Below are 17,383 nucleotides of genomic sequence, written 5' to 3' on the forward strand. Positions count from 1 at the left end.
ACTTCTACATACCTACTGACACTTTTTAATACCACGTGAATGTATTATCTATTCAAACATTAACTACCTTTAAAGATAATTTTTAAAAAAGCAAAATAAAATCCAGATGGCAAGCAACCCAAATCCTTTCCACTGGAGCGCCGTGGTTTTTCTGGACAGGGAATAGCCCCACTGTAAACCGAAGCAGCCCTGCTGAGGGCGAAAGACTTTTTAGTTTCAACAGACGTCAGAATTACCGAGCACCCAACTGTGATAGATGCGGAAGGTTCAAACCCAAATTCCCGCTGTTTGGCTCAGCAGAGCACGCGTTTGTCGGTCCACGTCGTGCCTCATTGGCTTGGTTTTCAGGAGGGAACATAGAGACCGAGTGTTCGGCAATGTCTGGTGGAGGGTGGAATTTTCAGTTTTCTTTGGAAGGGTTTCAGGTGCTGTAAACATTCGTTGAGAGAGAGACTGAGTGTGCAAACCCAGTGGGGTGGGCCCCAGGGCACCCTTCTGTGAACCCCTCTGCAGGGAGGGAGGGCCCTTAGCTCACTCAGGTGTCAGAGTAGCTGTGTGTCCCTGGGCAAGCTCTCGATGAACAAAAGGTGAAGAAGGCAGTGGCTTCTTGCACAGGTGCAGGAACGGGTGTGCGTTCTGGAGACGTCTCATACAGAGCAGGGACAAAAAGGGTTGAGTCCTGACAAAAAGCAGCGTTTTCTAAATGTTTAAAAAGCACATGATTCTGCAATGTGCAGAGTCATGTGTCATAGATGTGTCCCCTTGAAACCAATGTCACCCCAATAAATCAATAAAAAGATAAAAGCCCACAATTCTCATACTTCGCCACAGTGAGCCCATGTCAAAGTTGTAGTCTAACTAATGAGAAGATGGAAGTCTTCTTGTGCACTTTCTTCCTTGTGTACTTTCTCTTCCTGCTGGGCACCGGTGGCCACCCAGGGTTTGCAAATGGCAGCCTGGAATGCAAAGGCAGGTCCAAGGCAACCTGGCCCGCTCTGGTGTCCTGTGCGTCCCACCTGGGCAGCGTCCTACTTGTGTGCCCCACTCAGAAAGACCCTATACTTGGCTTACTGTTGCCATCTTGAAATTCCTAATTTTCGAGCGAGGGTCCATGTGTTCGTTCTGCAATGGGCCCTGAATTATGTGGCTTTAGGCACTTAGCTCATTGCACCTGGAAGCTCAACTCCTCTGCTACTTAAAAAAAATAATTAAACTTATTGGGTTGAACACATTTTAAAAACAGAAGTCTGCTATTCTTGAATTTTATTTTATTTTTAAAACACTCTAAATTGGTTTTCTTTAAAGGCCGCCCGTCTCCTCAGGAGTAGTTTTGTGAAATAACTCCTGATAATTGGCTCATAATCTTTCCTGGAATAAGATGCTTGTTGTTAGAGCGGGAGGGGCCCGTGAGCCAGAGACGCAGCCCTGTCTGAACTAAATGAAATCTTGGCACCGTCGAGTCATTTTATTACATGGCCTGAGTGTTTAAACAGCTTTGTCCTCGCAGGTCAATGTGTGTTTGGGTTTGACGTGAAGTGGAACCTGAGGTGTGATCCGCAGAGCCAGTGGGGAAAATATCCTTCTGTTTTTCTTGGAGTGTGTGAAGAGTTTTAATTTCAAAGAGCTCAGTGGTCAAGCATCTGCTCTTTTTGCCTGGAGTCAGTGGCTTGTTTGTAGTTTTGAAAATGTGATGCTGTGTTCCGCTGAAGGATTAACTCTCATTCTAGGTGAGGATCTATTTAAAAAACCAGCGCTTCCATTTCGGCAGGGATAGACCGATGAAATGGGAGATCTCCTCCCGGGAGCCTCTCTGCGGCTCAGACTTCCTGCTCCCCCCGGATGGCTGGGAACAGTTGTGCGAGAGCTTTGGTCTTAATCATTTAAGACAGACTTAAGTATCCAATTGAATTCTTCCTGTAAAAATGTACCTTCTTTTGTTTTCATCTGTGAGGTATTTTCCCTTGTCTCTGTGTGCATGTTTGAAGATGAATGACCTTCCTTTATCTGTGCGAGAAATCGCAGCCTGGACCACCTCATGCTCAATGCGCTGTCTTGTCTACGGTGGGATCCAAATTTGGGTGGTGATGTCGACATAGTTAGCCTGTAAATTTTAACATAAACATCAGTGTCGTATGAGTCCTACATAATTTTAAAGGTGGGTTTTAGATTATATATGTACACACACATATAGCATGAACCATGTGACTTAATAATACCGATACTAAAAACAACTATATTTTTGTAATTTAGAAATCACAGCATTGTGTTATTGGATCAATAGACTATCTTTCCTTTGACAGTTTTACGTTCACAGAAAAAACCGAGTGGTCAGTGCAGAGTCCTACCTACCATGTCCCACGCAGCCCCCACCTGCCCCATGGTTTCCCCTGTTGCGACATCTTACATTAGCGTGGCTCCTTCGTACAAATGCTGAGGCAGTATCGACCATTCTTACAAACTCAAGTCCTTAGTTCGTACTGGGCTTCAGCCTTTGGGCTGTATGTGCCCTGAGTTTCGACCTGGGTCTGGTCACATGTACCGTCGTTACAGTGTCACACAAGTCGTCTCACTGTCCTGCACATCCCCTGTGCTCCCCGCTCCACCCGCTCCTTCCACCCTGAGCCCGTGGCAACCACAGACCTTACTTACTGCCTCCAGAGTTTTGTTTTCTCCAGAATGTCGTATGTTGGAGTCACACAGTGTGTGGGCTTCTCAGATGGCTTCTTTCACTTAGTAATATGTCCTGAAGATTTCTTCATGTCTGTTGGAGGCTTGACAGTTCCTTTTTTATCGCTGAATAATATTCCATTGCCTGCATGGACCAGTTTGTTTATCTATTGGCCCACTGAAGGACGTCTTGGTTGCCTCCAAGTTTTGGCAGTTATAAATCAAGCAGCTATGAACATCCATGTGCAGATCTTTGTGTGGACATAAGTTTTGAACTCCCTGGGGTATGTACTTATAAATTGTGGTTTATGATACAGAAAAAGATTGTGCGTTGTTTTAGAATACGGTTCCTGGATTGCATGAGAACTACGCTGTGTAAAGGGAATGTAAAGGGCATTTCCTGTCTGGAATACAGGGGAGGGCACCTTACACAGGCCCCAGGTGGAGGCTCAGCTCGGCCCGCCCTGTCCCACCCGTCGTCCTGACGACCACACGGTGGGTCGCCGTATTGACTCGGACAACCCAGTGCAAGGCGCCCCGTCGCCACTGGGTGTATGGGCACCTGCTGGTTGGGACTAGTGCGACCCACCAGTCTTGTGTCTTGTCTTTTTTAATGAAAAATTTTCTTTTTTGTCCTCATCTGAGGACATTTTTTGCCTACTGCTTTCAGAGAGAGGAAAAGAGAGAGATAAACGTCGATGAGAGAGAGAAGCATTGATTGGTTGCCTCCCGAATATGCCCAGACCAGGACTGAACTTGCAATCCATGCATGTGCCCTGACCAGGGATGGAACCCACAACATTTCAGTTACCAGACCATCCTCCAACCAACTGAGCCGCACTGGCCAGGGCAACCAGCCTCTTGTCTTAAGGCTCCTCAAGCTCATAAGAGATGAAAATCTGAGGAGGCAAGCCAGGAAGCAATCAGATGCCGGGCGTCAGTTAGAACCAGCCTCCTGCTCAAGCCAGGTTCGCGGACACCCACCCCCACTGCAGGACCTGGCCTTTGTGCTGGTTTGGGATCCGCATTTGGAAGGCATTGCCCATCTTCTACCCGGCCAGGTGGCTTGTCAGTCACATCAGTATACTCTGGACACAGTCCCACTTCCCAGTCGCCTTTGATATTGCCCTTAAATATTCTGAAGACCCCATAGCAAAGCGGTGCATCTCCACCCCTGCTCTTGGCCACAGTGCCGTGCTGCTTCCTCTCTCCCTCTTTAAACACAGGACATCCTGTGTCACTGCCATTCCAATCCGTCCATCGTTCCACCCAGTGCCAGAAATGCATAATACTTACTTCTTTCTGTGACAACTTTAATACCACCTTTCTTACGAACATACGTTCTCTGGGTGGGAATAGAGCTGTTGTGGAATAATATTTTTAAAAGGTGGCCTGACGTATTATTTCATTCTCAGTAATGTATATGGATGAAAACGCATCTCTCTCCCCCATCAATTTGCAGATGGGATGGAGCAGTTGCCACTCAGCCTCCACTGCCGACATTGAACTGTTTCTTTTTTTTTTTTTTAATATTTTTAATTTATTTTTAGAGAGAGGGGACAGGAAAGAGAAAGAGTGGGAGAGAAACATCAATGTGTGGTTGCCTCACATGTGTCCCCTATTGGGGACCTGGCCCACAACCCAGGCATGTGCCCTGACTGGGAATCAAACCGGCAACCCTTTGCTTCACAGGCCTGTGCTCAGTCCACTGAGCTACACCAGCCAGGGCTGAACTGTTTCTAAGTGCGTAGTGGGAACAGTGGTCTCAAAGGCTAGGCTTTCTCTCTGCTGACAATGAACTCATAATATAGGAGGGAAAAGGGAGGATTCCTGTAGCAGGGTGCTGGCTGGGAAATGCAGTGGAAATGTAGTTGCAGAAATCACCACCATGCGATCATCATGTAAATACTGGTTTAAACAAACTTCAGAGGGAGCTGATTCTGTGTGTGGGTATTTGATGAGACGCAAGCTGTGTATGTGGCCTTAAAGTGTCTCCCCACGGATTACATAGAGCACTCCCCTGCTTGTGTGCTTGGCACATACTGAACGTTCAAGAAGTGTTCATATGTAAAGTCAGGGAGATACGGCTGGGGTATTGGAAATAAGAAACAAAAGGGTCACATTCTACCCTGGGTCCTGGGCCAGCCAGGCCACGAGGGGCCTCCCCAGCTTCGCCCCTCTCCCCCGTGTCAAGCATGAGGCGGGAGCTGATGTGGGTGAGGTCAGGCTGGGAGCTCAGAACACGACTGTCCTTCGATGCTGTCTTAAAGTGTTTCAGTGGATAGCCTCGTGGGCACTTTTATTCTTATCCTGCTGCTTTTAGACAACGATATCCTTTATTCCCATTTTCCTGAATTGCCTGTCTCCCTCCAGGTTTTAATTTTACTTTTTATGGGGAAGAGAACCATCTAACATTTATTAGGTAGTTCATGTTCCACAAACCAGGGACCTGGGCATCTGCTCCCTGGGCTGGGGGAGTGGCATGTGCAGCTGCCCTGGGCTGTCACAGCCTAGTGTCTGGAGAGCACACACATGACTCACAGGCAGCGCTGTCCCCAACCGGCCCAGTCCCGGACAGACAGCTGGTGTGACCGTGGTATTCTTTAAGATTTCGCAACCGAAGATGGTCTTTGAAGACGCATCTCACGGGAAGGATCACAGGCCGCCCTGGCGAGTGATCTGTTTTGGAAATGAAGCTGATCAAACACTTGTAGCAGACAAATGTGACCCCAAGTCACCTCGTGAGTGTCGCGGGAAGCGTGGACAGGGGTTTGCCTCACACCGGGACACACGATAGTTTGGTGGGCTGTTTCCAAGCCTGGAGGCCAGTGAAGGGTGACGCTGACATAGAAGGAAAAATATTAATGTGCCTCTATTCCTACACTATGAGAAAAGAAGTGGAAGGCACCCAATTCCCAGGGGTCCTTCGGGCCAGTGTGGAAATGGGCAGTGTCTCTCTACTCCCTTCCACGTCTCTTAACTGCCAAACTGAGCAATGTCAACTGCAAACCCTGGTTTATTTTTCTGAGGAGGAAATCACAAATTCGTTGTGAAGCAAATGGGAAATTCAGAAAAGTCTAAAGAAGAAAATGAAACCCACTGGCTATCCAGCCATGGTTAACGTTTTGCTACATTTCCTTCCCACGTGTATGCACGTGTTTTCATTCTGTCACAAAGCTGGGGTAACACAGGATATGTTTTTTACAGAATTTTTAACTTAACAGTATCTCCTAATTGCATTCAAGTTGAAAGAACAGCAATTATGATTAAAATTATCTTTATGAAAATGATTTTTTTGGGGGAGGAATTTTACAGGTGTTTATTTGAGCCAAACTGATGCCATGTTTGGGAAGCAAGATCTCAAATGCTCTGCAGAATAACAGTTTTGCAGCTTCTTTTATGAATTTGGAATGAAGGAGGGATGCAAGGAAGATGATGTGGAGATGGGAGAAAGCAAGGCAGGGATTACAGGATAGTGAACAAGATTGGGCGCTCCTTTGAGGGTGGTTATTTCTCAAGTGTGCTAACCTAGAAGCAAGCACTGATTTAAGTGGGACTGACTTAAGACAAAGATAATTGTTTTACTAAAAAGTTACATGCCTGGTGTGGACTGGCCACCATGACCTACCGAGTTAGGAATGATGATCAGTTTGCCTTGTGAGGTTGCTTTCCATAGAACAGTTCCCCCTTTTGGTCATAGATCAGTCCCAAAGATGCATCGATGTCCAAACTTTGATTGGATAGTGTGGTCTCATACCTCTAGGAAGGCTCGTCCTTAGAGTCTTAGAATCAATGTCATCTTGTTGACCACTGGGGATAGGGTAAGACCATAACTCTGGGGTCTGACTTGAAGCAGAATTTTGCCCAAGAAAGGAAGAACAGGTAAATGGAAGATAGTCAGGTCTTATGGCTTTCACTGCAGAAAATCCTTCTGGATTTTTTTCTGTCCTATGAACAACTGTGATCTGAGCGTTTCCTTCCATCTGACTTTTCTGCATTTGGCATCTGGTATAACATTGATCTAAGCCATGGGAAGAGTATTAATAGTTATCTTCACATGTTCAGGACTCAGAAACAGTTGGGCCACATAGAAAAACCCAGAGGACAAGTATAATTATTATAATGACCAATATTATTAGCAGACATAAAAAGTGATTTTAATTAATCCATGTTCATCATAGTACATCTTATCATATCATAATCAGTTTTACCAACTTACCAGGGTTGGAGTTTTTCATTGTTTCCAATTTTTCACATAATCAATGATGTTGCAGCGAACCTCTTGGCAAAGAAATCACCGTGCATAGCCCAGATTTGTTGCTCCCTGTGCCGGTTCTCCCACCTTCCTCCAAGGTGCAGCCCTGATAGCAACTTCGAGTTCTTCACTTTTATCTTAAAATGTTGTGAGAACTGTACCTTCTTCTATACAGTGGACTGGCTTATTTTAATGTTAAACTAATGTCTTCAATTATACTCGTAGATTACTTAAACGATCTACTTCCAGCCCTACATCCAAAGCTTTTCACCACAACAAATGTTCCAGGAAGATGTGACCCAGGGACCCTGAGGCCTTAGCCACACCTGGAACTTGGTCACACACCTCAGGAGGTGCATGTGCACCAGGTGGGAAAGGGACTCCCACAGGGTGGAGCAGAAATGAAATTGCAGGGTGAGTGGGTGGGAACTTCTCAGAGGTTCTTGGTCTGTATTGCCATCACACATGCCAAAACAAATTCCATGTATGTAAAAGTCAAGTGTAGAAAACAAAATCATAGAAGAGTTAGAAAATACGGATAAATATTGATCTGTTTTTAGGGTAAAGGAATTTCTAGATATAGAAGCAAAGGAACAACATAATAAAAAATGAAAGGGTTTGACTACATATCCAAAAATGACATTAAAATTTAAAAGCTGAGATTTTCGGCCACGATGGAGGCGTAGGTAGATACACTTTGCTTCCTTGCAAAACCGAAAGAAGAAGAACAACAAATTTAGAAACAAAAACAGCCAGAACTGCCAGAAAATCAAAATGTATAGAAGTCTGACAACCAAGAAGTTAAAGAAGAAACATTCATGCAGACTGGTAAAAGGGGCAGAGATGGGCAGTGGCTAGAGGACTGGGTGGTCCCACATTTGCATGTGGATGAGCCAGGAGGAACAACAGGGGAGTGAGACAGACCACATAACCCAGGGTTCCAGTGGGGGAAACTGAAACCTCCAAACCTCTATCTGTAAAAATCTGTGGGTGTTGGGGTGGTGGAAGAAACTCTAAGACTTACAGAAGAGTTCAAAGGAGAGATCCACCCACCTGTGAAACAGCACCAGAAGGGCCCAATTTGCTTATGGGTAGCAGAAGAAGAGACTGAAAGCCGGGCAAGAGGCAAGCAAGGGGCATTATTCCCTCTCTGACCCCTCCCTCATATACAGCACCACAACGCAGCCACATGGATTGCCTCATCCTGGTGGATACCTAAGGCTCTGCCCCTTACAATGTAACAGGTGTGCCAAGATGAGATAAAGAAATATGGCCCAAATAAAAGAATAGATCAAAACTCCAGAAAAAGAAGTGACGAGGAGATAGCCAATCTTCTATCAGATGCAGAGTTCAAAACACTGGTAATCAGGATGCTCACAGAAATGGTTGAGTACAGACACAAAATAGAGGAAGAAGTGAAAGCTATGAAAAGTGAAATGAAGTAAAATATACAGGGAACCAACAATGAAGGGAGGGAAACTGGGACTCAAATAAATGATTTAGAACAAAAGAAGGAAATAAACATTCAACTGGAACAGAATGAAGAAACAAGAACCCCCTCACCCCCCCAAAAAAAAGAGGTCTAGGAACCTCCAGGACAACTGTAAATGTTCCAACATCCAAATCACAGGGGTGCCAGAAAGAGAAGAGGAAGAGCAAGAAATTGAAAACTCATTTGAAAAAAGAATGAAGGAGAATTTCCTCAATCTGGCAAAGGAAATAGACTTCCAGGAAGTCCAGGAAGCTCAGAGAATCCCGAAGAAGTTGGACCCAAGGAGGAACACACCGAGACATAGCATAATTACATTAGCCAAGATTAAAGATAAGGAAAGAGTCTTAAAAGTAGCAAGACATAAGGGGACAGTTACCTACAAAGGATTTCTCAAGAAACCTTGCAGGCAAGAAGGAGCTGGAAAGAAGTATTCCAAGTCATGAAAGGCAAGGACCTACATCCAAGAGCGCTCTGTCCAGCAAAGGGCAGATAAAGTGCTTCTCAGATAAGGTCAAGTTCAAAGAGTTCATCATCACCAAGCCCTTATTTTATGAAATGTTAAAGGAACTTATCTAAGAAAAAGAAGATCAAAATTATGAAGAGTAAAATAACAATAAACTCACAACTATGAACAACCAAACTTAAAAAAACAAAAACAAAAACGAACTAAGCAAACAACTAGAACAGGAACAGAATCACAGAAATGGAGATCATATGGAAGGTTATCACTGGTGAGGGGGTGGGGGAGAATGGGTGAAAAGGTGCAGGGATTCCTTTAAAACAAAGTAATTTTTTCTTATTTCAAATGTAGTGTGGCCACCCAGGGCCAGGCTGTCCTTGGTGTGTACCAACATCCCAGGGGGTGTGTCGTGTGGGATCTGGGGCCAGTGTGGCTCCAGACCGACTCTTGTGGTCACGGTCTGACACCCAACCCTGCCCTACGTCTAGTCTGTAACTCAGAGTCCCCTGGTTATCGTGTGTTTTGGTGGCCTTGCTGCATAGGCCCCATCTCAGGTTCAGATTCCCTTCGCTCAGTCTTCCTGGACCCTTTTCTGCATTTCCTCCCAGAAATTTTTCAGAAACTGAAAGGGAGAGATTCATGAAATTTGCCCAGGTAGCGAATCTGGGTCAGACCCCCAGGCTCTCCACTGCTATACTCAGCTCTGAGGGACTGGCTGGGCATTCTTGGACAACCCTTGGGTGCATGAGAGAATAAGTGATGGCCTTATGAACAGCAAGGGTGGTTCACAGGTGGTCTCCCAGGAGGAGGAGGCCATTCCCCTTTCCTCCATTCACCCAGGTAGAAGCTTCGGGCCAGGTCTTCTCGGTCAGGTGAGCTCTCTGCCCAGGAGGAGCCTGCAGGTCTCTCTGCCCCTCCTGATCTCAGAAGAGTGCGCCCACTCTGAACACAGAGCAGGTAAATGTGGAAGGGACGCATCTACCTGCTCAGGTAGAGGCCGGGCAACTGGCAGCTTGATGGGCTCCAACCACGAGTGAAACCATGCAGTGGACTCGGCATGTTCTCTGGGGGCTCAGCCTGTGGCAAGGAAACCATGTGGTGGTGAATCAAAGTTCTGGAAGTTTCTGCCCACGTCCCTGTGCCTCCTGGCTGAGCTCACGCTGAGTCTGTGCTCCTTAGATCTGCTAATTCCTTGTCCTCCTTTTCTTCCCGGCCAAAAATATCTGTTAGTCATAGTGCACTCTCAGGCATTTAAAAGGACAGTGACAGAAACGCAGCCTTGCCCTCTGCCAACAGGAATGACAAAAGGCTTTGCTCAGTGGCCCTGGCATCAAGGGGTCCATATTCTTAGGTCACGGGAAGCCAGGGGAGCCCCAGCCATGCTCAGGGGCCAAAGGGCATGGAGGTCTGCAGAGCTGAATCCCTGCCCCTGAGCTCAGCTGCTGAGTGTTCGACATGACTCAGGCCCATGGTTTCTTCCTTCTTCTTAGCTCAGAATGTATATTAAAAAAAGATGTGCGAGATGAAGGCCCTGAGCTCCGGAGCGTCTGCACATGCTCACTTCCCACATAGCTGCATTCATTTCCTAACCGGCTTCATCACGTGATGGGCATTTCTCTTAACTGCAGTATGAGGTGTGACCTGGTGTTGTGAGAGATGCTTTGTTATCTTGCAACATGGTCCCTCAATACTCATCTTTAATGACATCATAGTCCAACCCACAAAAATCCAGGTTATTTCTATGTGGCTTTAGATGATAATGTTTCAGTGAAAAAATTTTGAGTTGTATTGTTTTCTTTCATTTGAGTCCAGGTGTCAGGATCGATATGTGTCTCCCGACTTGTTGCTATCCTAGCCCTGAGGACCTGTGACTTCAACCTTATCTGGAAATAGGGGTCGTGGCTGAGGCAATCAAACTAAGAGGAGGTCATACTGCAGTGGGGTGGGTGCTAATTCAGGATGACTGGTGTCCTCAGAAGCAGAAAATGCCATGTGATGACAGAGGAGGAGACGGATGCGTCTCCAAGCCAAGGACTGCCAGCCACCATCGGGAGCTGTGAGAGGCAGGAAGGACCCTCCCCCGGAGCCTTCAGAGGGAGCAGGGCCCTGCGGACACCGTGGCTTCAGACATCTGGCCTCCAGAGCTGTGGGAGAACACATTTGTACTGCTTTAAGCCTCCCAGTGTGTGGCACTGTGTTACAGCAGCACCAGGGAACTAACACAGACTCCAAATCCTCCCCAGCACACCACGTGAACCCAGATCTCACTGGGTTCGTGCTGATCATGGGTGATCGTTGGCAACAAGCAAACTGTGCCGGTCCAGCCCTTTGGGGAGTGGGCGCAGCTGAGGTGGAGCTTCCAGTGGGCTGCCCTGGGCAGGGCCTTGGCTTCCGTCCAGCCTGGCCCCAGCACAGTCCTCTGCACAAGGAGGGAATCTGGAGTTCGCCCACTCAAGTCAGCAGGGCAGCCAGTGGGAGGGACCGCATGGCCCAGCTCCACATTCCTCCTGGGCATTTGGCCATCTGTCCTCAGCCGCAGGTTTGGAGTTCGGCCCCGTGTTGAGACTCAGGTATGCGGCTCAGTGAGGCTGTACTTAACCCCCAGCAGGGCCAGGGCCCCGCCTGTACCTCATGAACACGGCCCGCCATTCCTGGAACCCAGGGGTGCACTAGCCACTGCAGCTGGTGACCCGGCAGACACGGAAGCCTTGATCAGGAGGTCCTGCCGCTTGGGTGGGCTTGCCCGTGACCGGGCAGCGTTCTCCCCACTACTTCACTGTGGCCGACGATGCCCAAACTGAACCAACGTGCAGGGTGGGGAGTGGGTCTGGAGGACCTTGGGGAAGGCATCCGTGGCAGGTGCCGTGTTGGGAGAGAGGTGGCTGCTGGGAGGAAAGAACCGAAGCACAGAGAGGATGAGCCGGGTGTGGGGGCTGGAGCGGGTGAGGGGAGGAGCCCTCTCGGGGCCACCAGCCCGGGAAGAGGAGGGCCAAACCCTACTCCCTTCTGTCTTCCCTTTCCCTCCAAGTGTAAAGGTTCTCACCCTCCGGGCTGTGACCCTCTGGGTGCAAAGTCTGTTTGCTGTGGTTTTGAGCTTCACACAAAGGACATGGAAAGGGAAGTGGAAAGGGAAGTGGAAGGGAAAGGGAGTCTCCGGGGTTTTCAGAGCAAACCTAAAAGCCAGAAGTTCACTGGGCCCTGGCCCAGCTCCCTGCTCGCTCTCCCTTTGTCTCTGTTCCCCATAAAGTCCCCTCACTGCTCAGCCCTCTGCATGGTGGCCCCAGGCCCTGTCCCCTCCTTCCCTCATGTCCTCACTGTGGTTCGTGTCCAAGGCTCTTTTGCATATCTCCCTTTTTGTCCCCAGGCCTGTGTAATAAGACAAAATGACTGTGGATCACTCTGAGGGTTGGTCGAGCTGGGTGCTCCCCACCTTGTGCCCCCTTCCACCAGCCCCTGCCCACCCAGCCCCGTCAGTCCCAAGCTTTCTAGCAGGTCTTGGGAGAATTATCCTTCTGCCGGAAACTGGATTTGATGCACAGCTTAATGAAGACAAGACTTGGGTGCAGGTTCACTTGCAGAACGGCCACAGCTCTACGGAAATGGGCCCAGAGCAGGCCATGCCCTGAGATTCCTGTGTCTATAAGGACTGCTCTGCAGGGTCACAAGCCAGACACAAGTCTGATGCTCTGTCCACTGTGCATGTATGTGTCCCCTGCATCACCCCAGTGTGGCCAGAACACCCACAACTGCTGCAGGGAGGGTCTGCCTCTGCTCAGCCACGTGGACCAATGCCAGCCGCCCAGTCTTCCTGTACCTTTTCTGCTGGCCGGGGCAGAGAGGCCTGGGCATCTGGAGGCAGAGCCAGAGTCAATGAAGGGGGTCAGCTCTTTCCTCTGGGGGTGCAGCAGGTAGATTTTGTCGGTGGGTAAGAGCCCTTCTGCACTGCCCATCCTGGGGGCCTCTGGCTTGGCCCGTGGTGTCCGATGGCTATTTTGTTGAGGGCGAGGATATCAAAGGTGGGAGGGTGTATTTATAGGAAAGGATAATGTGAACCTTTAAGCCTTTAGTGGAAGGGCAGGAAGGGGGAGCAGCAGCTGCTCCCACAGCAGGAAGGGGCACCTCCAGGCTGGCAGGTGAGGAATTCCATGGGGGCTGCTCTGTCTTTGATGTTGGCTGCCCTCTGCTTTGTCCCTGGCCACCGGACAGGACGGGGGCCTCAGGGGAAGGTACAGGCGGGCATCTGTTTCCGGGAACAGCGGCCCACAAAGGTCGCCCCACGGATCCAGGCAGTGCCTGGGGCATCCTGAGCCCCGTTGGAGGTGCTGCTCTGTGACCTGGGTTTGGGCCCCAGGCCTCCTCTCCTGGCCTCAGTGGACATTTCTAGCCTCTCTAGGTGAACACCAGCCAGGTGGCAACTCAGGCGAGAGGCCCACCCTGGGGTCATTCCTATGACTTGACGGTAAGCAAGACTAAAGGAACGAGGGAAGTTTTCACTACGAGGAGAACATTGAAAAATAAAAACCATAAATGCACATGAACAGGTAAGGAGCCTGTACAAAAACAGGGAGTACAAAGTCTTGAAAAATATCTTAATTTTTTAGAAATTAAAGGTATGTCTAAAGTTACATTTCTCTTATTTTCTTTTTATAAAAGATTCAATGTTTATCTAGAAAACATAGAAGTAAAGAAAGAAAAGTGTAAGGGAGAAGCTAAGAGTCATTTCTGAATCCCACCAGGAACTGGCAACGCTTATTAACTTGATGGTCTAGTCTTGAAAAACAGACACACAGACACGCAGATGGACCCTTGTACCTTCACACATGATGGAGACCAACCTATGATTGCAGCATAATCCTCTTCTGTTCATTTAAATCCCATCATTAGCATTTCCCACCCCCGTGTCTCTGAAAACATGAATTTTTACACCCACCTGCCATTCCGTGGAGAGGCTAAGCAATCGATTTAACTCACTCCTTATAGATAATGTACAAGTTTAATTTAAATCCATTAAAATGCACCAGTCCGTCTTATGAAAGAGAATGAGAGCCGTGCCACCCTGTGCCTCAGTTTCCCCATCTGGGGAAACTCTGCCCGAGCTCAGGTGGCTGGCAGGGCCTTTAATTCATATTTAGGAAAGGCCTTGCAACTCACTGATGAAGGATTGCTACTTAACTCAAAGGTTTTGCATAATTGTCTGCAATTACTATAATTTACTCATTACGGGCAATCAGCACACTGCAGGACAACAGAAAGGAGTTGGTTTGGGAGTCTATCCGAGCTGGTGATGGAGGTTCAGAAGGGCTGTGATTTTTTTATCCTGCCAGAAAGACAAGGAGCAGCCAGAAGACCGCAGGCCATAAATGGGCCAGGCCAGGTAATTACTGGTGCTGAGGGTGTTACTAGGGCCTCGGGAGGAATGCCATCCGGGCAGGAGGGTATGATTGGGCCTTTCATGGGTGCAAAGTGATAGCCCTCCATTTCTCTTCATCTTCCCGAATTTGATCGCCCAGAATTCATAACTCACCAGGGCTTCCATCCTAAGCCTTTCAGAGGCCAAAGAAACCTTCAGTCATTTAGAGTTTTCCCCCAGTTTTCCTCGTGGCCCATGAGCCACATCATCTCTATACAGGCCAAAAGTTCTCAGACATGACTAACATGGCTCTCAACATCCCCTAAAATGGGGCGAAGAGGTTGAATAGAGCATTAGGAACCAATGAATTGAGCATCCATTTGCCACAATTTGCAGAAGTGTGTCCATTGCGTCTGCAGAGCGATGGCGACCAGACTGTCCGACCTGCAGATCAGGACACATGGTCTGGCCCGGGTCTGTTCCCTGACCTGAGAGAGCAGTCGTGTGAAGACAGGAGGTAGAATGCCTGCCGAGGGTGCCCACCTGCGGGGCCCGGCACCCCGGCCATCTGGTCGCTGCCGCGTGGGAAACAGTCCTGTCCTTACTGGAAGTTCTCAACACCCTGGTCTGCTTTCAGGAACCTTAAGTTTATTGCAGGTCCCCTGCTGGCAGTGACGGAAACACCAGTGATGGCGGCTGGACAGGATGCATTTCTAACACTGTCTTCCTCTCGGGTCTGGCTGCAGTTGGTTGACCTTCAGAGCTTGTGTGTATGTGTGTATGTGTGTGTGTGTGTGTGTGTTTGAGTGTGTCAGTGAGGGTGCAGTGGAGAGAGAGAGAGAGAAAAATTGAGAGAGGAAAGGCACTGATCAGCTGCCCTCTTGTGTGTGCCCTGACTGGAGATCCAACCTGCAACCTCTCCATCTATGGGATGAGGCTCCAACCAACCGAGCCATGCTGGCCAGGGCTGCGTAGACCATTCTTGAGTCAGCCTCTAGTTCTGAGTTGTCTGGGAGGCAGGTTTGATCTTGAGGTGATTGGGAGTTCAGATCATGGAATACTCCAGATTTAGGCTGGGACCCCTGGGTTACAGAAGATAAAGAAGAATATACTCCACACACACCAGTAATGGCTTACTCCGAGGCGAGGCTGACCCCTTAGATTCATTGTTGGACCTGAAAAAGAAATTGGGATGGTTTGAAGCCCTTTGGGTAACAAAGGAAGGAGCGGAGGGAGGGCACGTCACATCTTTCCTCAATCAGGATAAAATCGTAGGCCCATAGTCCCTATTGCACAGGTTTAGCTGGTTCTGAGCAAACCAGTGTGTCTGCAGATTCTGAACTGGCTGATTCCAGCACAGCCGTCCTCAAATCTTGAAATACTGAGTTCTTTCATTTCTCACGTCTAGGTTTTGTGAATATAAACCAGCATGCCTTTATTGTTGTCCCAAAATACCTCAGTCAGATGTGGAATGCCTCATAGCTCCTTTATCTCTTGAAACAAGGAGCTACTAGAAAACATAAATCTCAGGGGAGTTTTCTCATTTGCTAGGTCAGACGTCCCCAAAGGGAGGACACGCACTTCCAGGGCTTTATAATATGATAAACTGGAAGAGACGAGGAAGAAAATGCTAGAATGCCAACTTCTGTTTTTCCCTTTGACCACGTTAGTTTTTTTAGCGTGTTTTATAACACACAAGGCAGTGTACGGGAGCCTTTAGAGGTGAACACGTGTTTGGGTCACTGGTGGACAGCTGTAGACCAGGACTCAGCCAGCCTCAGCCCGAGGCCAGACTCAGGTGCCCCTTGTGTTTGCATGTCTGCTCACAGCTGAAAAAGGCTTTTACATTTTTAAATGGATGGGGCAAAATCAGAATAGTAGTTTGTGACACGTGAAAGTTTTATGAACTTCAAATGTTAGCATTCATAAATAAAGTTTTATTGGAACATATTCATGCCTGTTCACTTCCATATTATCTATGGCCACTTTTGTACACTCCTGTGGCTGAACTGAGTGGCTGAAAAAGGCTGGATGGTTCACAAAGCAGAAAATATTTACTCTCTGGCCCTGATAGAGAAAAGTGTGCCAGCCCTTATTCTCACACCACTGGTTGCGTTTCCTAGAACAATATCTTTGCGCCAACTCACTTTGGGGAAAGAGGGTGTTTTAAAGCTTAAGTGACTTTGCCCATGTGTCTTGGATGATGTTGCGGAGGAATTTCCCGGGTTGGGTGGGAGGTGGTGGGGGAAGGGCAGGGAAAGCCTGAAAAGGCTGTTCGAGGGAGTCCCGAAGTCGGTCTTTGGGAAGGGAGGAAGCTGTATGGAGTTGACGTGATGGGTTAGGAACACACTCAGGGGCAAGCCATCCCTGTCCCTCGAACTTGTCATTAGCTTTGTTTGGATATTGATACTGGAGTCACCCAGTCATTAAGAGCTCTCACCACCGCCACGTTAATAAGCGTGCTGCCTATGCGGGCCCGGCTCCCTCCCCCAGAGCGCACGGCCCTTCCTGTGAGCTTCTTTCTCCCTGTGACCTCCCCGAGAGCACTGTTTCTGTTGGATAAGATCTCTCCCTGCCAGTGCCCCACCCTTTAGTCACATGGAAGAAAAACAGACCAGCCCCTGTAGATACGGCAGGACCTTCTAGCAAAGCCCACGTGGCTGTTCACAGGTATTTGTTTGTTCTGTGTGTGTGTTTTAAACCCAGGACTGGAGGTGAAGGACTGGGTCCCGCTGCTGTACCTCCACGGATCCGAAAATAGAACCTCGCTTGTCTGACTTTTCCGCTTGGTAGGAGCTCTGTTACCCCGAGGGGGCAGGTGCAGGTTCAGGTTCCAAGAACCCCGATTCTCTCCAAGGTCCACGGAGTACACAGACTTCTGCGGGAGGGAGAAAGTCCATCTCGACAGGGCGTGTGTGTGTGTGTGTGTGTGTGTGGGAGTCCAGAAAAGCGGCTCCAGAGTGCCCAGCTGAGAGAGCTCATGTGGGTTGGAGAGCGGTTGAGTCTTCAAAAACGGGACCCAGTCACTGTGACAGAGACCAGAGGCCCTGGGGAGGAAGCTTCTTACTCTGTGTTGGAAGGAAACAAAAGATGCAGCTGGACTCTGGGCCTGCGTCACTGACCAATGGACACTCCCCGGGAAGGTCAGCGGAAGACCTC

The sequence above is a fragment of the Artibeus jamaicensis genome, unplaced genomic scaffold, assembly GCF_021234435.1.
Source record: "Artibeus jamaicensis isolate MK-2021 breed Jamaican fruit bat unplaced genomic scaffold, CSHL_Jam_final scaffold_474, whole genome shotgun sequence".
Taxonomy (NCBI): domain Eukaryota; kingdom Metazoa; phylum Chordata; class Mammalia; order Chiroptera; family Phyllostomidae; genus Artibeus; species Artibeus jamaicensis.